At 37.3% G+C, this 21,787-nt stretch overlaps 1 long non-coding RNA gene across 3 annotated transcripts in view; it reads left to right on the top strand.

The window, feature by feature from the left end:
* LOC141506553 (uncharacterized) overlaps window positions 1–20,305 on the top strand; it is a 61,479-nt gene extending 41,174 nt beyond the window's left edge. The window contains exons 7-8 of one of the 3 annotated variants that reach the window (XR_012473914.1): window positions 13,581–13,759; window positions 17,760–20,305. This is a non-coding gene — a long non-coding RNA (uncharacterized LOC141506553). Of the gene's footprint in view, window positions 1–13,580; window positions 13,760–17,705 lie in introns of all 3 variants that reach the window. The other 2 variants (XR_012473913.1, XR_012473912.1) reach the window with 2 other exon arrangements.
* Window positions 20,306–21,787: the final 1,482 nt, after the last annotated feature.

Here is a 21,787-nt window from a genome sequence, read left to right as displayed (position 1 = left end):
TACTAGCAATTTGGTTTTCTTCTTTCTTTTTTTAATCAAATTGACAAGAGGTTTATCAAGTTTATTGGTTTTTTTCATAATACCAACTTTTGGTTTTATTTATTAATTCAATAGTTTTTTGCTTTCAATTTTATTAATTTCTCCTTTAATTTTTAAAATTTCTAATTTGGTATTTGATTGGGGATTTTTGATTTGTTTTTTCTCTAATTTTTTTAGTTGCATGTTTAGTTCATTGATTTCCTCTTTCTCCAATTTATTCATATAAGCATTTAGAGCTATAATATATCCCCTGAGAGTTGCTTTGAATGCATCCCATAGGTTTTGGTATGTTGTTTCATTATTATCATTATCTAGTATAAAATGGTTAATTCTTTCTATAATTTGTTTTTTGATCCACTCATTTTTTAAGATGAGGTTATTCAGTTTCCAATTTGCTCTGGGTCTATATCTCCTTCGCCCAGTATTGCATATGACTTTTATTGCATTGTGATCCGAGAAAGATGTATTCATTATTTCTGCCTTTCTGCAGTTGATCATTAGGTTTTTATGTCCTAGTACATGGTCAATTTCTGTATAAGTTCCATGTACTGCAGAGAAAAAGTATATTCCTTTCTATCCCCATTCAGTTTCCTCCATAAGTCTACCATATCTAATTTTCTAACAATCTATTTACCTCCCTAATTTCTTTCTTGTTTGTTTTATGATTTGATTTATCTAGATCTGATAGCTGGAGGTTGAGGTCTCCTACTAGTAGAGTTTTGCTGTCTATGTCTTCCTGTAATTCTTTCAGCTTCTCCTCTAAGAATTTGGGTGCTGTCCCACTGGGTGCACATATATTCAATATTGAAATGACTTTATTGTCTATGGTACCTTTTAGGAGTATAAAGTTTCCTTCCTTATCTCTTTTAAGGCTATCTATTTTTGCTGCTGCTTTGTCTGAGATAAGGATTGCTACCCCTGCTTTTTTTACTTCAGCTGAAGCAAAATATATTTTGCTCCAACCTTTTACCTTTACTCTATATGTATCTCTCTGCTTCAAATGAGTTTCTTGTAAGCAGCATATTGTAGGATTCTGGTTTTTAATCCATTCTGCTATTTGCTTATGTTTTAAGGGAGAGTTCATCCCATTCACATTCAAGGTTATGATTACTAATTCTTTATTGCCCTCTGTGCTATCTTCCCTCTGTATTTTTCCCCCTTTCCCCCTTTTATCCATATTCCCCAGTATTTTGTTTCTGAATACCACCCCCTTCAGTGTGTTTGCCCTCCTATATCACACCCTCCCCTTTCTTTCCCCTTTCCCTGTTCCCTTCCCTTCCTTTTGTTATTTCCCCTTATTTCCCCCACTCCCCTTCCCTTTCTCCATCCTCCTCTCCCCTTTCCCCCTTTTAATACTTGAAAGGTTAGATGTTTTATAAGTTAACTGAGTATGTGTAGGTTGACTTTAAGCCAAGTCTGATGAGAAGAAGATTCAGGTGTTTCTCCTCTACTCCCTTCTTCTCCTCTATTACCATAGGTTTTTTGTACCTCTTAGTATAATGAGATTTGTCCCATTCAATCCCCTCCCCTCCCGTCTCTTTCCTGTCCCCCTTTTTAGGGAGGTAGTGTATTTTTTTTTAGATCATTCTATCTAAGTCATAGAAAATTCTGAGTGTCTGTCCCTTCTAGTTCAGTATATTCTGTTGAATAGAGCCAAAATTCCTGAGAGTTATTAGAGTCTTTCTCCCCAGTGGAGTTAAAGCCAGTTACATCCCATTAGATATCAGTCTCATGGATAGGTCATGGATGTCCATCATTTTTGGCTAGGTATATTCTCTCTGTTAGAGTTACATTTCTCAGGATTTATGAGAGTCTATTCCCCTCCCCCCCCCCCCCCATGCTGGGATATAGCCAGTTTCAACTTACTGGGTTGCATTTTTTTCCTTTTACTGCCCCCCCCCCCCTTTTTTACCTTTTCATGTGTCTCTTGAACCTCCTGTTTGATATCCAAATTTTCTGTTTAGCTCTGGTCTTTTCATCAGAAATTTTTGGAATTCTTCCATTTCATTAAATGTCCATCTTTTTCCCTGGAAGAGAAGGCTCAGCTTTGCAGGAAAGTAGATTCTTGACTGCATTCCAAGCTCCCGTGCTCTTTGAAATAATTTCGTTCCAGGTCCTTCGATCCCTTAAAGTTTATGCAGCCAGGTCCTGCGTGATCCTTACTGTGGCTCCTTGATATTTAAATTGTTTCTTTCTGGCTGCTTGCAGGATTTTCTCTTTTATCTGATAGTTCTGGAGTTTGGCCACAACATTCCTTGGTGTTTTCATTTTAGGATCTTTTTCTGGTGGGGATCGATGTACTCTTTCAATAAGTACTTTGCCCTCCGATTTGATGATGTCAGGGCAGTTTTCCATCACTAGATCCTGTAATATTAAGTCCAGGCTTTTTTCCTCTCCAATGTTTTCAGGAAGTCCTATAATTTTCAGGTTGCTCCTCCTCGATCTATTCTCGAGGTCAGTGATTTTGTTGATGAGGTATTTCACATTTGCTTCTATTTTTTTCTATTTTTTGATTTTGTTTAACTGACTCTTGCTGTCTCGTGGAGTCATTAGTTTCTGTAGACTCCATTATTTTTTGGGGGGAGGAGTTTTCTTCATTAACCTTTTCCAATTGGTCAATTCTACTTTTGAAAGAGCTTTCCATTTGACCAATTGAGGTTTTGAGAGAATTAATTTCTTTTTGCGTTTGCTCATTTGAAGATCTGAGAGAATTATTCTCATTTTGTAATTGTCCAATTCTACTTTCTAAGGTTTTGTTTTCTTGTTGCAAGGTATTGTCTTCCCCAAATTTTCCAGTTGATTTTTAAACTCCTTCCTTATTTCTTCAAGGAAGTCTTTAAGTGCTGGAGACCAGATTGTATTCTCCTCAGATGTTCCAGGTCTCTCTGGGTTGGGGTCTTTCTCTTCCAGGAATTTTTCTATGGATGCACCTTTCTGCTGACGCTTCTTCATTATGCTAAGACCTTGAGTTGGGTGGGGCTGGTTCACCTGGGCTTGGGATCTCTAAAGGCTTTACTGAGTGCAGTTTCTCTAGCGGGCCATTAGGAGGTGCTGGTTGCTTTCTCTGGAGTGTCTGTGACCTTGGTTGTGAGGCCTTCTCCCTTTCCTTGAGGGAGGGAATTGGAGCTATTGAATTCTTTTGCCTTCAATCAATGGTGGGCTTCACCCTGGCCTGAGGTGATTCCTTAGCTGAGCTGGTTCTTTTGCTCACACACCTGGGCCTGAGGCAGAAGTAATTTGCATTTGTTTGAGAAGAGGCCTCAGTGCAATGGAGGCATGGGCTCAGAGTTTCTCAGACCCGAGGAGCCCAGGGATGGTGTCCATAGCTGTCCTGCACCAGACCTCTCCCCACAGCCCCTTCCCCAAGCAACAGGGGGACAGCACCAACACCAGCGCCTCTGCTTCCCCGAAGACCCAAGCCCCCTTTGTCCAGCCCCACCGCTGATCCAGCAGGTCCGGCTCTCAGGCCCTCAGACTCCCGGTTCCAATTCATCTGTTGATCTGGCTGATCCCGGGCTGATCTTCCCTCAGAGCTCAGACTCTCCTGCTGGTACTCAGCCAAGGCTGCTGCGGGAGACAAATCCTGAGCTAGATTTTCCTCTCCTGGCTTTTCTTTCTGGGTTTCCTGGTTCGGATTTCTTTTAAGAGGTTTGTTTCGTGTGATAGATGGGGAAGAGATCAGGAGACTTTAGAACTATGCCTGTCTTCTCTCCGCCATCTTGGCCGGAAGTCTCTAAGATTAATTTCTAATAAAATATTTAATTTTGACAAAAATAATTACTTTTTTCTGACAAGCAACTGGAATATATCCCTGACTTTTTTTTCTATTGTCCTCTCATCTGTGGTTCGGAACTTGTTGACCTCCTACTTATTTTTAGGTTCTAGGATAAGATAAATAAATACCTGACACTAGCTATGATTACTGAAGACAGTCTTTTCATTTCCATCCACTCTGCAATTTTAGGTATGAGAATATTCTAGTGTTTTTTCCATTTTAACAGTTTGAAAAAAAATACATTTTTCTGATAAACAGAGTATTCACCAAACATTTTGTCCTTCAGGACAAGAAGTATAAATTTGACCCTCAAAATTTCTGTGTGTAGGGAAACTGACTGCAAACAAATAATGAATTAAACAGGTAGAGGACATGAAATTGACTCAGGAAACTCCTAAGTTCCTTTTTGTGTTCCCAAGTTTCGCCTGAAAATTTTTTATTATCTTTTTTATATCTTTTTAATATAATTCTACCAGTGTTGTTGTCTGGTTATGAGTCAAAGAGTCTTTGAAGAACTGAAAATGAAAAACTACAAAGAGGGTGGGGGAAAAGCATGTTGGGTGTGAGCAGACTGTAATATATACCAGGGAAATTGGAAGAATAAGAGTGAAAAATAACTTTGGGGAAATGTTTGATAGGGGAAGACTGGCTAGTCATATGGTAGTGAATGATAAGAAATGATCAGTCCAAGGGCCCAAGTGCTGTCCCTGTTATGTTAGGAGAAAATAAGACAGACTTAGAATATGTTTGTTGAATACCTTGTCATTAACATATGACAGTGTATGTATAAGAGTTGCAACAAGATTAGGTAGGCATGTATGGGATGTAATTTGCATCATTGGAGGAATACTTGGATCGGTGAGATTGCAGATCAATTTGAATATTTGAGGGATATTTTGGGGGAAGCAATGAAAAATGGTGCATACATCTTTTAGTTTTGGGATCTAAAAGGACATGATATATGAATTATGTAATAAATATTGAAACAAGTGTGCAATCTTAGGTTATTCAATAGCTTCTCTGAACCTCAATACTTTTTCTGTCTGAGAAGGAATTTAGACTAGTTTCTTTGAACATGAAAATTTTGTAATTATATGAAAGCAGAGATCAAAGTAGCCATATTTCAAATTGTCAAGGACAGATCATTTATTTGTTGGATTATGCATGTATTTTTATTGTTAACTTTCCAATTCAAGTCACTTATATTATTTGTCAATTGACTCTTTACAAAATGAAAAATCCCAAAAGAAGTGGGATTTAGATTGAAGACTAGGGCATGAAAGGGTTTGTGTGTGTGTGGGGGGGGGGTTGGGGGAGGGGGATGTAATGGGAAGACTTAATTTCAAAACTTTTTTTAAATTGGCTTTTAAAAAATGGAACCCTTGACAATAATTTGCCCAGATCAGGGGTTGAATTAGAATTAAGATGAATTTTATGATAATAATGCAGATAGGGTTAAACTGAGAGAATCAGAGAAGATAGCAGAAGAGAACAACCGATTTAAAACAGATTGCATAATTAAGGACTATCCTTAGATGCTTAGGTATAGCTATATGTAGCCTGAAGCTGAAAAAAAAATAGTGTAAGTTATGCGTGTGGGTTTTCTTAGTATATAGATAGAAGTAACTTGTGGGTGGCATTGGTGGTTATGATTTGGAGTCTGACCTGACTTTGAAAAGAGTAGGAGAAGGGCCATGCCTGCACTGCCAGTGTGATAGCTGGGGGAGAGCCAGGCAAAGTCAGAAATAGCTGAGGTTGGGTAATCACTCTTTTGGTCTCAAAGTAAGCTATTGGACCAGAATTATATCCATCTGCTTTCTCTTGGATTGCTCTGGAAAAGGCCTATAAGTCTAGGTGCACAAGGAAAACCATTTCTCTTATGCTTTTAATGGAAGGATCGCTCTTAGTTTACACTTATCAACATAGCCTTTTCCTACCAAATACTATTTACATGAAAGACCACCACAAATATCAAAAAGCAAGTAAAACAGCAAGTAGAAGTTCTGCATGTAAGAATATAGTAGGAAATATGCATCTGAAAGTAAGATAAGATCTTAAAACAGAAGAGAACAATTTATTTTATACAATGATTTTGCTCCTCTTTCATTAAGTAGTCTCTAAAATAGAAGACTATGAAGATCAGGAACATGATAGGACCAACTTTCATATCTATCTATGATTTGGAAGGCTGTGGTTAACCATTTAGAATCCCATTTAAAATATTTTTCCTCATAATTTTTACAAATCTGGAACTAACTTTCAGGCAGATGTGCAGCACTGCAATCAACATTCTTTCAGGCAATAGGAAGTCATATTTTCCACAATATGCATCACCCCAAACTGCCCCAGAGGGAATCTGGAATATATTAGTACTGTGAGCTTTTCATGACTAAGACCTTCATTCACCTTGTCATATCTCAGTGAGGACCAACAGAGAACAGTATAAATACCTAGTAGAACCCGTATGGCAGAGAAGCAGAAGAACGTAGTTTAGTGGAGAAAACAGCTCTCCTAGTAACCTCACCTGAGGTCATCCATGGCTCTGCAGAGGGAGGTATGAGTTGCCCAAGCCTTATGTGAACCTTGGTCACACAAACACTTCTTCCCTAGGTAGGCTTGCCACCTGTGTTCCCTATATGTGTTCTGATGTATGTGTTGTCCTAGGCACATGTATTTCCTATTTTTGTCCTTTCTCCAATTTGGTGTATAGAAAAAAATCTTTCTTGTAACTTTTCTTGATAATTGATTTTTTTTTAGATTTTTGCAAGGCAAATGGGATTAAGTGGATTGCCCAAGGCCACACAGCTAGGTAATTATTAAGTGTCTGAGACCGGATTTGTACCCAGGTACTCCTGACTCCAAGGCCGGTGCTTTATCCACTATGCCACCTAGATGCCCCAATAATTGATTTTAATCATATATGTTTAATTAAATGTTTAATGTATTTTGTTTTGAATGAACATTGACAGGGAAAAGAAACACATCACTGGGGGTCAAATAGTTTTGAGTAGATAATTGGTCACCTCACCCCCCAAATGCAATAAAAGTTGATCCTGGAATTCATTTGTATTTATATTTATTTTATTTATTAGCATGATGCAGAAAGTAACAAATGAGGAAAGGACATTAAGATCTTAATGAGGGGAACAAAGGGTTGCTTTCACCAGTATAGATTCACATGACAGTACACCAATATTGACAGCACTCTTTTGTCTATTTTTAGTACATAAGATGGAATGTTTCTACATAACCTTGTAAAACTTCAGAAACTAAAAACTAAAAAGAAGTATTAGTTTACCATTTATTTTAAAATTCTGAAAGACAATGCAAGTTCTTTTTTTTACCTTGTTAAATCTATTTATTTATATTCTTTATAACAAAATTAAAATTTCTCAGTTTACTTAGGAATGCTTAACGGGACTGGGGCTTGTACATTCAATTATTTCATTTCCAAGTTAATAACTAAGGTCTTCATGGGTCTTCATGGAAACCTTCCCCTAAACTTAGTCATTTAATAGCATCAAGCTTCAGGCAGTTCCAATTAAAAGAATGAGTGGAAGGAGGAGATAGACACAGACAGAGAATGAGAACTGCAGCAGATTAAAAGTGTGGGGCCGGAGTATTCAAGGAATCAATATCAAATCCATCTTTATTTACAGATTAATGGTTCAGCAGTGGAGTAAGAGCTCAGAGGAGTGAGGAGAGTGATAGGGGAGTTAAGTGGAGTAAAGACAATTATCTCAGAGAAGCAGGACATGACAATGCAAGTTCTAAACTTTAGTAGTGCTAACTCAAACATAGCCAATGAGTTAAGAACCCAGTAAAAAGGTCCCTTTCTAAGGAAGCTTGGAGACAAGTCGAGTTGTGCTGATGCAGAGAACTGTGAATGTGGGAGATTTTGGAGTTGGAAATGGATTTTGGTAAACTTTTATGCTGATGGGTTTTGTTAAAGGTAGAAAGCTGCCTGCTCTTGAGATGTAAATTGACTCTTATTGTTCCACTGTTAAATGTAATATTCGTATCTCCTCATTCCTAATGTAAAATTTGTCTCCTTATTCCTAACCCCCAGCTTCCAACCTTCTACCTGGTTTTGGTCATGAAAGGGGAGAGGGATTTCCCCTTTTCTCTCATTGCCCAGATAATGGGCAAGGCTATAAAAACCTGAGCTGGACCCCGGCTTGGGCTCAGTCTGATCTCGGGCCCAGTCAGCTCTCCTGTCTACTCTTTCTTTCCTTCCTTATCTCTTTCTCAGTCTCAGTCTCCCAAACAACCTTGCCTAGCCTGTTATTCACTCTCCCTCTCAGGAAAGAGAAAAGTTTTAATCTGTATACTTTTCAAAGTAGAATAAATCCTGAGCAGTTTTAAAATCCTGGGGGCATGCGAATTCCTTTGTTTTTCAGTAATCCTTGATCTCTATCTTTAATTGTGGAACCTAATTCTCATCTGCAACAGTGCGATATGAGAAAGGAAATTACACATGCCACATTCTCATTCATACCTTGTAATGTAAAAAGTTACAAACATACTTAATCAAATAAATAATTAAAAATGAATTTGTATGTTAAGTATCTTAAAACCACTGCATAGAATAATGACAACTTTCACTCAGATTATTTACACGGTAATACCTAGTGTGGGAACACTGCTACAAAACTCAAAACAGAAGGAATAAACTTGAAATGTTTCCTGGAATTCATCTGTAAAGGGTGTGGGTAGGAGCAATATCTATATATCCCTGGATCTCCAAAATGTATTCTAGGTTGTTTGGAGGCCTCTGGACTACTTAATGTTCCAGTTCCATGTTGAAATAGTTTTCAGTTGTAGGTTTGGTTTCCACACTAAAAAAATGCATATGTATAAGCATAAAATAAAATACAAATTATGATGAATATTATTTGGCTGTTATATTTTCAAATTCTGTATAACTGTTCTTTACAGTTTGAAAGTAACACATAAGAAATCTAGATAAGCTTGCTTCCTGCATTGACCAGAAAGTATTTATGTAATATAATTTTTCTAAAAAACAAGTGGAGAAATGAGCTTCAATATTTAGAGAAAATCTGTTACCATCTCAAGGAGTCACCTAGTGACATATATATATAATTTCTTTATGGGTAGAGGTATCTAAACTGAGTAGGTGAAAATCCCTTATAATTAAATAACTAATTTATCACTCAATCTTCTCATTTTCATAAGGAAATGCCATGGAAACATCATAATCATTATGCAGAAATCAGAATCAAAGAATTTATTTTAAAAGGAATTGTGTTGTTATAGTTTATTATAGTTCTTTTTAGTTCAATATTAATTGCATAATAGTTGATAGAATTTTCATCTTACTTTGGTTTCTATATTTATAAATGCAGATTACATTGCAGTTTGTAGCTCTGTAGTTCCTTTGATGGTACTATCATTACTGTCCTTTAATCTTTGATATTCCCTTTCATAATTATACAAATAAGAATAAATGATCATAATATAGTCCAAATAGAAGAAATTTCCTATAAAGAATGAGATCTGGGGCAGTTAGATAGAGCAGTGCAGTGGATAGAGCACCGGCTCTGGAGTCAGAAGGACCTGAGTTCAAAGTCAGCCTCAGACACTTAATAATTGCCTAGCAAAGTGACCTTGGGCTAGTCACTTAACCACATTGCCTTAAATAAATAAAATAAATAATATTGATAAAGGATGAAGTCCTCCAGATGCTCTTGTTTGTGGATGATATTGGTGTTGCATCAAAACTTGGATTTCCTAAATGAAATCCAAGATCATTCAACAAATATTGCCTTATCTATACTCCCTCTACTCCCTCCCCCCCAAAAAAACCCCTAAGTGGATGAAGAATGTCTATTATAAAGATGATAGTAGGTATTTGGATACATTATAGGCATAACTCATCTTCATCAATGTAAAAGTCTATGATAGACAATAAACCAATATAAGGATGAATATAAGGATGAGAGAGGACTGAATGGCTCATGGAAATTGTACAGTATGTTTAATAATTCCAAAATTTTCTAGAAAACATCCAATATTTTTAATATTATCTATGTGATTTCATATGGCTGAAAGTCATGTGATACCAAAGTCTCTTAGGAATTAAAGATGTAGATTACTCAAAGGGAAACAACATTGTTGTGACCATAAGTGGATTACAATTTCACTTCTGTCTCTCCTCCACTGAAATGATTTTCCTAAAGACTGACCAAGTCATTCCCTCCAACTCAATGAACTCGAGTCTTCCTATTATCTCCATTATCAAAGACTATTTTATAAGGCATTTAAAATGCTTCCCAATCTGTCCCCAGTCTACTAATACATTTCCCCCCTCTACTTTCTCTATGGTCCAGTTATACTGGTTGCTTGCTGTTCCTCATTTCCACAATTAGCAAGATTTTAATAGCATTGAAAAATTACAGAATGTTTCTGATTAAAATTTTTCTACATTAATAATTCTCTCAGTCTCTGTCTACCAAGCAACCATGACTAGCCTTTTTTTATTCACCTTGTGCTAAAGTGCTTGTTGACTCTCTGGGAGGAGAAAAAGTTTCAAACCTGTATTCTTTGTAATAATTTGTAACAAAGTTCTGAGCAGTTTTAAAAAACATCCCAGGGAGCACTCAAATTCTTTCATCTTTTCAGTGGCCTTAAGATCTTCTGTCTTTATCTCTATATTTCATTGACAACAATAGAGCAACATAGAGGCAGGGAAACTGTACTGAACAGAATCAAGACTGTATCTTGTTGAGTATTCTTTCCATGTCATGAAAATTATGATTAAACCTGAATTATTTATTAAAAGAAGTCACAATACATAGGAAAGGATAGGGATAGGGGGAGGAGAGAGAGAGAGAGAGAGAGAGAGAGAGAGAGAGAGAGAGAGAGAGAGAGAGAGAGATGGGGGAGGGGGAGAAGGTGAAGCCTAAGGAGATCAGGAGACAAATTTTACATTAAATAATGAATCAATGGTAGTCAATTTATATCTCAAGAGTGGGTGATAGTCAATTTACATTTCCATCCAATTTCTACATTCACAATTCTCTTCATCATTCCCTTGCATCACTAAGAGGAAGAAGCCCAGTTGAGGTGTTATACCATTAGAAATACTGTGCCCTGCAAAGATGCATTCCTCAGAAGAGCCTACTGAGGTGAATAGTAGGGTAACTTTTACTGATAACTCTTGGGAGAAAGAAATGGCAGCAAGACCAACTCCAGTACTGGAGTTGTGACTTGCCTTGGTTACAAGTGCTAACTGCTTACTGCTGCATTTTTGTGAGTATAGTCCAGTTTTATAGTGAGATAATTTGTAACTATTGTTCTCAATAAATCATTTGAATGACTTTGTTATAAGAATCAATTAAATCCATTGTCTGATTATTAATGGGAAACAGGGGTGGGAGCTTTGAGCTTACAACAGTAGAGTTGGAACCTTAGACCAAGGTTGTCCCTCTAGGGATACAACCCTAGAATGCAAGTATAATTTGGGAGAGTAATTCAGAGATGGTGATAAATTAAATTCCAACTTCTTCTTTCCACTCCCACCCCCTGTCCAATTCAAAGTATTTCTTAGAGCTTTAAAATAAAGTATTTGAGCCCTGATATATCAGTTATTTTGTTGTGTTGTTTTGCCATATGTCAGTTACCATTTTTTTATATCCACTTTATTTCAAAACATTAGAATTCTTTTACTTCCAAATTGCTCCTCTATGGGTACTTTGGATTGTGCAATTTCTACTGATCATTTTTGGAGCACCACACAAATTTCTAAATAGATGTCAAATACTGATGTATACTTCTCTTTTCAAATTGTTGATGATAAAAATGAAAATTCAATCAAATTGAAGTTGTTCCCAATGGGAAACTTTTCAAGCAAATGATGTAGGTCATCAAAATTTTTGTTTTCCCTTTATAACAAGTTTTCCCTTTATAGGAATGACTATTACATTGTTTTTGGGAATATGGTATATAATGAAGATATTCTTCCAAAACAAAAAAAAATGATTATCTATACAGAGGTCTCACATGTTTACAGAATATTTGTTTTTGTTTTTACTATGAAGAAATTAGTACATTTATAGCAATAACCAACTGGTTAATGGTGTTCTTCAAGACCCTTAGATCATTATAACAAAAATATTTGAATCAACATTCTTCATATACTCAGAAGCTCCTATAACCTTCAAACAAAATAAGCAAGTGAACCCTAAAATACATAATCAAAAAAGTAGAAAGATACAAATATAGCACTGAAATTTCATTGGGTGATTCTGAACTTATAAAATTTATTCCCCAACTATTGACTTTATGATTTAGCATCTAAATTAAATTTGCCATTTTAATAAGTTTATTTTTTAAAACAGACAAAACATTACTTTCCATCTTTATAATGACATCCCTATAGTATTCTTACCCTGATAGTATCTCAATTCTAACCCTATAAGGCCTGCAAAGCAAATAGTCACATCTGTCTTAAGTCTCAAGGGGTGACCATTAATTCCAAACCTTCCTTAATTATAGTCATTTCTGGTTCCTCTCATTATAAGGCTAGTCCAGTGTTCCAGCTGAAACTGTTATCTTTAGCATATACTTTCCATTATACCCTTGAATTTATAATAAAGTTATATTCTTTCCCCCATATTCTTGCCAAAGCTTAACAACAATGACAAATTGTTCAATTTATTTTATAAACATTTGTAATTTGGCCATGACCTTCCTCCCCCCCCCCCCCCTTACAGGGATAGTAGCTGTAATGTCATTCAATCCTATCCCATTCATATATCTTCCATGTTAAATAGATGATGTATTACATGGGGCAGGGTTGGGAAGTTCCTTGCCATTCCTATTATTGGGTTTATATTGTAATATTTCTCCACTTTTAAATGTTAGTGACAATTTACTAATTGAATGTGCTTTGTCAAAGAAGCAAAAGATGTTTAAGAGGCAAAATTTCATGTTTTGATCACTTAGAACATAAAGAGGCATAAAATTAGAAAAATCTCATGTCAGCTGGTTTGGTTATCTATCAATTTCTTTAAGATCTTCAGGGGTGGAATCTATACTAGCTTTTTATCAAAGAATGAGTTCTTACTTATATTAAATTGTAATCTTTCATTCTTTAAATTAAATCCATTTTCTCTAAATAAAATTTTCATACACTTAGAGAACAGATGGTTGGCAATTTCACCATAAAAAACCTTCATATATACCTTGTGAGGAATGTAGGGTGTTGATTTTCACAGGGTGTGGAGGGGAGCCCTTAGGGAATCCATTACAAAGGGGGAATGGCCCAGCCAATCACAAGGCTGGAAGAGTTTTCCTAATCCCATTCCAAAGATAGCAAACCCCAAACCAGTTCTCAACCTGTCAAGAGTGACCTAGAGATCTTGACCTAATGCTACTGAGTTTATGCAATTAGGTAATTAAGTATTAACCCCCCCCCCCCGTGACTATTGGGGTTCATTAGCATATCATGCATCATATGATGTGGGGGGGATCATATTAGGGGCATATCATGGAATTGAGTGGATCTTTTAGATTGTAACTCAAACTCTGAGAGCCTATGAAAATCCAAGAGGGAGGGGAAAGAGTTGCTGAGGACCATAAATTACCTGACTTCCAAGACTAATTTGTGCTTCATTCCTAGGTGAGGTACCCATACCTTGTAAGGTATATCCTGCAAGGTTTGTGAATAAAATGTACAATTTTCTCTCACTCTAGCAGGTTTTTCTTTTCATTCATTTATAACAATTTGGGGGCTTGTTTCTAGGATCTGCAGAACCCCTTGACGAAGCCCCAGAAGTGACAGGGGAAGGAGTGCTTATAGCTTGATTTCAAGCCAGATCCCTGTTTCTTTTCTGGGGTTCCCTCAGATGGATCTCTGAATGGACCTGAAACCCTGCCATTGACGGAGAGAGTGATGGAAAATTGTGTAAATGACCCAGAAAGGTAAGGAAACTTCAGTTTTTATCTTTTGAGGCTGATTCTAGACAATTCCAGGAAAGGAAGTCCTAGATGGGAGGCCAGGGATCAAAAAGGTGCCTCAGGGAGGGGAGGAAGAACCCCCCCCCCCCCATCCAATACTCAAGGAGAGGCCTTTGGGTAGGAAATGAGCTAGCTGGGACAGCGAGGATTCTGTCCAGGGTCAAGAGAAGAGTAAGTTCATCAGATACTGCTGTTCTGAATGGCCACAAATCCCCATCCAACAACTAGGTGGCCAAGGTTTGGGTCTGATGAACGTGAACCATAAGGTACCTTTAAATAAAGAGGAGGTGGAATATACAGTATGCTGGATAATTGGGAATGCTAAATTATGTCTAAGCAAGTTAGAAAAAGATAAAAGAAATGGGTGGGATCCTCTGGTGGCTCCTAGAGAGGAGGCTAACAGTGGGATCCAAGAGGAAAGGGAAAGTCTGGAGAGGGGAGAAAAAGAAATGTTTTCTAAATTAAGGAAACCAATTGGATCCAATGCTGTGTGAGTGAGTTTGAATGTTCCCGTGGGAGTGTGTGTATTTGTTCTATGTCCTGTCTTGTGTACGTGTCTGTTTTAGGTATTTCTGGGTCTGAGGAAGTAGCTTAAGTTTTAAAAGGGGGCTAGCTGGGAGTTGGGCCCAGGAGTTTCAGAATGTGGGGGAGAAGGAAGTAGTGTGCAGTGGTCCCCACGTGGAAATCAGCCCTTCCCACACTGAGTCAGTGATAGCTGTGCAAGGTGTGTAGAGTTAAGGGAAGGAAGGGAGATTCATAAAGAGAAAAAGCTGTATTTTAGAGTTCAGAAGAGTTTAAAAGAAGAAAGAACCTTTAAAGGAAGGATTGAGAAGTTCTAGGAGTGAAGACTTTATCCTTATGAGTGTCTGGGAAAGATCCCATGCTTTCTCCCTGGGTTGGAGACGTGGTGATGGGTTGGACACGTGGACACGTGGTGATCTTGATCCCATCTACCATCTTGTTAAGACTTGAACCCTAGACTGATACTACCTAAGTGCCCCACCCACCCATAGAGAGAGGGGAAGGATAGACAGGAGAACTCAAGTGCTTAAGCCTTAAAGGGAAGGAGACCCCTCCACAGATGGGATATGTGATTGGGAAAGGAAAAAATATCTAAGATCCAGTGGTTAAGAGACTTCTTTATTGAAAGGAAATCACATTTAATGAATATCTGCTGGTCATGTGGCCCGTGATGATGCTCATTGTTTTTAAAATTTCTGAACTAGTTTTGGGAAGCGCACTGAGGGTTTAAAAGAGGAAATACTAGTGTTGTAACATTCTGACAAAATTTGTACAGAATGGGAGGAATTAAAACTTAGATTGTTAAATTAGTTTGGGATTTTAAACTATTGTAATACTTTTGGGTTAAAGAAAAGTGGTATTGTGTTACTAAGAAGAGAAATACCTAGGTTATCAGGGATATTTACTGATTTCTATTGGGAAAAAACTCTAAGTTTAATAATGCTAACAATTGTATTGTTATTTTGGATAGAGCTTTTGCAATGTGAGTGCTGGAGTCTCTGTATAAGGTACTCTAAAGTTTTTATCAAACTAAACTGTTGGGAAGTTCAGTTGTAATTGCATTGGTTTAAATGTATCATGTATGACATTGGATTCTGAGGATTTGGGTAAAGAGACAAAAGTGTAAAGAACATGGGATATTCATTTTGCTCTTGTTCTAAGGGAAATGAGATGTTTAAAAATAAGAATCTTGTGGTTAATGTATATTAACAATGCATGTTTAATTTAATTCTATTTATCTATTTATTTTTAGGTTTTTTTTTTTTGAAAGGCAGTGGGGTTAAGTGGCTTGCCAACGCCACACAGCTAGGTAATTATTAAGTGTTTGAGGCTGGATTTGAACTCAAGTACTCCTGACTCCAGGGTCGGTGCTCTATCCACTGCACCACCTAGTCGCCCCCATGTTTAATTTTAAAGAAGTCAAGAATGTGGACTTCTCTCTTGGTAACTACAGGCAGCTGATGGGGGCTCTAAACAAATTGCAATCGTGGGCCCTATTGTAAGGTAACTTGTTGATGAATAAGATGTGTTTATCAGTTATGTGAGTGTTTATCAGTTATGTGATTGTTTTGTAACCGTAAGGAGATTATATTTGCAGTATTTAACTATATATTATGAATATGTTATTTAAATACTGTATTGTTAAAGCCTGGGATTAAGGTATTGCTTTGAATGGCAATAAGGAAAATATGAAAAAGTATGACCCTTTCTGGGATAGACCTGTTGGCTCATGAATAATGTTATAATGGAGGGATTGCTTTGTACAATCTAGTAATTTGTATGTTACTCTGTTACTCTTATTGCTGTTCTGTTATAATGAAATTAATAACGCATGTTGGAAATTTAAGATGTTTACCTAAGATGTTTTAACAGTTTTAAAGAATTCTGAAAAGTAATTTGTATGTTAGGGGGCGGCTAGGTGGTGCAGTGGATAGAGCACCGGCCCTGGAGTCAGGAGACCTGGGTTCATGTCAGACCTCAGATACTTAGTGATTGTTTAGCTGTGTGACCTTGGACAAGTCATTCAACCCAATTGCCTCAGGAAAAATAACCATTTGTATGTTAAGGATGGCTAATAGGTAAACAAGTTTATGTATAGAAGTTTCTAGCTATGCATGTAAATTGGGAATATTTTGGATCTATATATGTATATTCCAAAGCAGTGGTTGCTTGCTTTGAAGTAAAAGCACTATAATAATATAGGAAAGATAAACACAAGAGAATTTTATATTTCTCTGTGCAATCTCCTGGACAAAGGAGGCATTTATTTGTTGTAAGATACAACAGGCTAGAAGGAGGTTTCTCTAGCCAAGGGGAATCTTATATGTCATCTTTATATAGAGATGGAGTAGATGTGATTTCAGACAAAGGGATGTCTCTAGTAAGAGGTAGGAGACAGGCCTGTAGGGCCAGTCATAAGTTAGAAAGACCCAGGAAGGATACTCAGAGCTTTAGGTAGGGGTTTCATTAATTGGGCCTCCATTAAGACTGGAAATTAGTGAATTGCATTCACTGGAAGTTCTAATTAGGTAAAACAACTATTTTAGATCACAGGACTTTTTAATTTTCTCTTATGTCAGATACCAGGATGGTCAACAAAAAGAAATGTTACTGGGTAAATGTCATGTTCTTGGAGCCAAGGAAGCCAATGGGCCAAGGATGTCAGATGACAGGGATGGGCAGTGGAAGGGGCAGCAGTGTGGCTGAGGTTGGACCCCTTTGACTTGATTTCCCCAAAATGACATTTGGATAATATCTCACCTGGAAGAATAAATCTGGCCCAAGAAATTTGACTTACCCATGTGACCTCTGCTTGGACACTGATATTCAATACTCATAAAGGAAATTTCCTTTAATGTCCTGGAAATTTTTAGGTAAATTAGATCTAATAGCCAGAGATGGGTTAGGTGTCTGGCTCTGATACCTGCTATCAGCTACATGCTAAGGTAGGAATTAAGTTTCCTTAGTTTTTGTATTAGAGGGGATATTTAGGTGAGAAGAATGGGAAATTCTTAGGATAATTACAGTTTCAAGTTCTAGTTTGAGGAAATGAGTATGTTAGATAAATATACCAGGAAAAGGAAATATGGGAATATTTGGGAAAAAAAATCATTTTGGTTAAGGATATTTGAGTTGTTATTGTAATGAGAGAAAAGGTTAAAATTGTTTTATTTTAAGCCAGATGCTGGGTATTCTTAGAACAAAGATGACTGTTGAATGTATGTATATGGAGCAAACTCCCAGTGAGTGATCACATTGACTCAAGCTTGTGAGTTTGCTCATGTAGTAAAATAGTAATGAAAGTTTGTGTTCAAAGTGAAGTATGTGTGTCAATATGGCAATAAGTCAAAATGTAAATTGTAATAAGCTCCAGAATCTCATTGTTTAGTGATGGAAGCACGTGTTTTGATCTGAATAAGATGTTAAGCAGTTTCTCTACCAGAAGACAAGGTCTCGAGGAGTCACCAGAGCTGGAGAGGACTTTTTTGGAACAGATTCAGAAGATGCTGAAGGACATTGGATGCCTCCAAGGGAGAAGAGAAGAGAAGAGAGGAGAGACACTGGGCCAGTTACCTCCACCATCTCTCACCTATGTATACATTGTTTATCTGTAACTTCCCCTTGACTCTGCAAGTGTGATACCCCTACTTATTCACTTCTCCTTATGGAAAGGAGGAGGGGAGGCAGGGTGAAAATGTTCTCCATTGAGAGAGAAAAAGGGAGATAATTGGGTGGCATTATTATATCTATGTGAGTCTGTATAACTTATCTAGGGAGTGAGTCTTATCTCTGATTTAGACAACAGGGTGTTAGTAAGTGTGGGAGGAGAGTCTAGCTGGCAGAAGTCAATGCCAAGTCTTTTGGTGTGGCTGTTGGAGTTGCCATAGTTCACAGCAGTTTGAGAATTGGCCTTGGGTACTACTGGGTCTGGCCTAGATTCTTAGTCCCTGGTCAGAGGTACACTGTGGCACAGGATTCTGATCCAGAGGAGACAGACACCAGTGGCGTGTGACTGAGTCTGACTGAGTCAGTTCAGGGTGATGATTGTTTATAGCTGACTGGCCAGGATATTTGCCTGGGGAGTAGCAAATGTCTGGACATGTCCAGAAGCAGGGTACATATATTCAAGACTGTACAATTTAAGAGATTAGGTGGCCTCAGACTCATGTGAGATTAATGATGGTACCTGGATCCCTTGTAAAGATGAACAAACTGGGGCATTTGTTAAGGGAAACTGATTATGAGTTAGTATGGACTTGCAAGGAAAGTGTTGAAATGGCCATTTGCAAGAAAGATAATTTAAGGAACATCACTAGGTATATTAGCTATTTTGGGGGTTGATCCAATGGCACAAAATCAGGAATTTAGTTTGATTAGTTTTGGAGCCAGGAAGACCTTTCTAAAGACATTGGTATAAAAACTTGCAGTGGAAGGAGGTACAGCAACTTTGGAAATGTACCTATTATCATGATGATTATATGGCCTATTTAAGAGGGCCCCTTGGAAGTAAAGAGGAGGAACAGTATTATCCATTTTTCAGAAACTATATTCCTGGAAGACCAACTAGCACTAGAGGGACGTTATTGGATTTGTAGGACTACTGCCTAAACCCAGTTGTCCAAAGAGTTGGTCAGGGAGTTGTTACCTAGACTTAAGGGCTTGCTACCTGGGCACAGGATGGGACTTGGGGCTATAGAACCTCAATTTATATCCTGAATAGACTGAGACTCCAAGCTTTAGTGGAAAAATTACCAATCACACAGCTAGTGTCTTGGATTTGCTGGCTGATCAAACAAGAGAGGCAAGTATTCAACATAGATTGGTACTAGACTACCTGTTGGCCAAGGAAGGAGGAGGCTGTGGTAAACTGAACTTAAGCTATTGCCTAAAGACAGATGATAATGGGCAGGTGGTAAAGAAGATAACTAGAGATATTAGAAACTTGGCACATGTTCCAGTCCAAACCTGGACAAGCCCATTTAGTACCTCTTGGATGAATTGGTTTACTGGTTCATGGTGGAAACAGTTACTGGGAATTATACTATTGGCCCTAAGTGGGATAATCCTCTTATCTGTGAGTCTTTCATGTGTGATCCAGTTAATAACTCGAATAGTACAAAATTCTATCAGTAAAATAGGATGCGTTTATGTCTCTAATGAAGAGGTAAAAATATTAATTGAGAAAGTTAGTAGTCCTATTAAGGATGAGAACTGTGAATTAATGTTAAAACAATTTGAGGAAGACACTGCTGGTGAAGTGTGAAGACCAAGTTGTTATTAAGAAGAAAAGGGCAGTGTTGTGAGGAATGTAGGGTGTTGTTCTTCACAGGGTGTGGAGGGGACCCCCTTGGTAATCCACTACAAAGGGGGAATGGCCCAGCCAATCACAAGGCTGGAAGAGTTTTCCTAATCCCATTCCAGGGATGGCAAACCCCAAACCAGTTCTTAACCTGTTGAGAGTAACCTAGAGATCTTGACCTAATGCTACTGAGTTTGTGCAATTAGGTAATTGAATATTAACCCACACACTCCCTGTGATGATTGGAGGTCATTAGCATATCATGCATCATATGATGTGGGGGGGGGATCATATTAGGGGCATATTATGGAATTGGGTGGACCTTTTAGATTGTAACTCAAACTCTGAGAGCCTATGAAAATCCAAGAGGGAGGGGAAAGAGTTGCTGAGGACCATAAATTACCTGATTTCCAAGACTAATTCATGCCTCACGCCTAGGTGTGAGGTACCCGTATGTTGTAAGATGTACCTTGCAAGGTTTGTGAATAAAATGTACCATTTTCTTTCACTCTAGCAGGTTTTTCTTTTCATTCATTTAGAAATACCAGAAGATGAAAATCAAATCCTCCATTAATATTCTCTTCTCTAGGCTCACCAGTCTCAATAGTATAACTTTTCCTTATAGGATATATGTTCCATTGTTTTATTCATCTTTGATATATTTTACTATGTCATCTTCACATTTTCACATCCAAAATTATTTTTAGAGTGGGTGATATAGCACAGACCAATACAAAATTATAAGTTGGAATAATATATACATACTAAAGCTAAGCACTTTGTGTATATCATCTATTCTCATAGCTTTACCTCAACCCCTCCCTAGGAGTAGTAGAGAGCTGATTCATTTTCGTCTTGTGGTTAACTTTAACTTCAACATCCAATATCTCTACTTGTGTGCAACCAATGATTATACACCCTGAATTTGGATTATTGTGTTGCTGAGCATAATTGTTCTACTTTATGTGTCTCTATATCATTTTTTCCTGTTATAGGAAATTAAATAGTCAAGGTTAATTTTAAATTTTATTTCCCTTTTCTAAGGTACACAATTGCCAACTAATTTATTATTATTACTATTATTATTAGTCCTTTGATTATTTTGAGAGATAGAAGTTATTTTTATTACCTACTATAGGAGCAAAGATTTTAATCTGTACACTTTGCAGCCATCTATAATAAATCCTGAGCAGTTTCAAATCCCAGGGATGTATATCAATTTATTCACTATTCAAAAAACTGTTAATCTTCATTTCTCAATCATCATTGGCAATCACAAACCCTTTCACCATTCAAGGGAACTCTCAATCTCTATTAAGACCCCAAACTTGGGCAATGATATCACACCTTTGGTCCTAAGCTCAAGGCCTCTAGTTCATATTACTAATTACATGATCCTCTCATTTGTTTATATATATTTAAGTAAGACATGATATTGTGGTAAGAGCCTAATACAGGCTCATCCCATTTAGATTAAATATTGAATTGAAATGTGGCACCCATAACAAAAGGAAGTTTACTTAACCACAGCAGATGAAGGTCAAGAGAAGGTTCACCAGGATATGCCCTTGATTTAGCTGAGCATAGATCTCCTGTGTTCTTGATTATCCTGCTAGACTGCTAAGAGAGACCTGAGGAAAGAGTTTCCCTTTTCTCTCTTCCCCACCTTCCTGGCTGTTTTCGAATTTAAATAGCAAATTACATCAATATGTTTGACCTTAGTTCCCCGAACAAATTACTTCCTAAGGAAGTTTCAATATCTTTTAAGGAAAAGTTAACCTAACTTGAGGGTGAGAATGAATGGGCAGAATGACTTATAAGCTAGTTTTTACCTTAAAAAAAGAAAATAAAACTTAATAACTAAGACTCAAGCCATTAATATATCTTCTTGGTAGCTTAAGGCATTAAGAAAACTCAGCACAAGAAGAGAAGGAGCTCCTTGATCTTGAGAAAGAGGCAGCACACTCACCTTTCAGTTGGTCTGAATTATTGTTATAAATATCCTTTTCATGCAACTGTTAAGCTTCTTGTGTTATGGGCTATCTGGTCTACATATATCTCATTTCATCCCATTCCCATAACCGAAACACCACGTCATGCCTCAATCATCCCAAATAAGGTATATCTTTCTTTAATTATGCACCTTAAATGTTAGAATGATTTTCCTAAGA

The sequence above is a fragment of the Macrotis lagotis genome, chromosome 1, assembly GCF_037893015.1.
Source record: "Macrotis lagotis isolate mMagLag1 chromosome 1, bilby.v1.9.chrom.fasta, whole genome shotgun sequence".
In the NCBI taxonomy this organism is placed as follows: Eukaryota; Metazoa; Chordata; class Mammalia; order Peramelemorphia; family Peramelidae; genus Macrotis; species Macrotis lagotis.
This window is presented reverse-complemented; position numbering and strand designations above follow the sequence as displayed.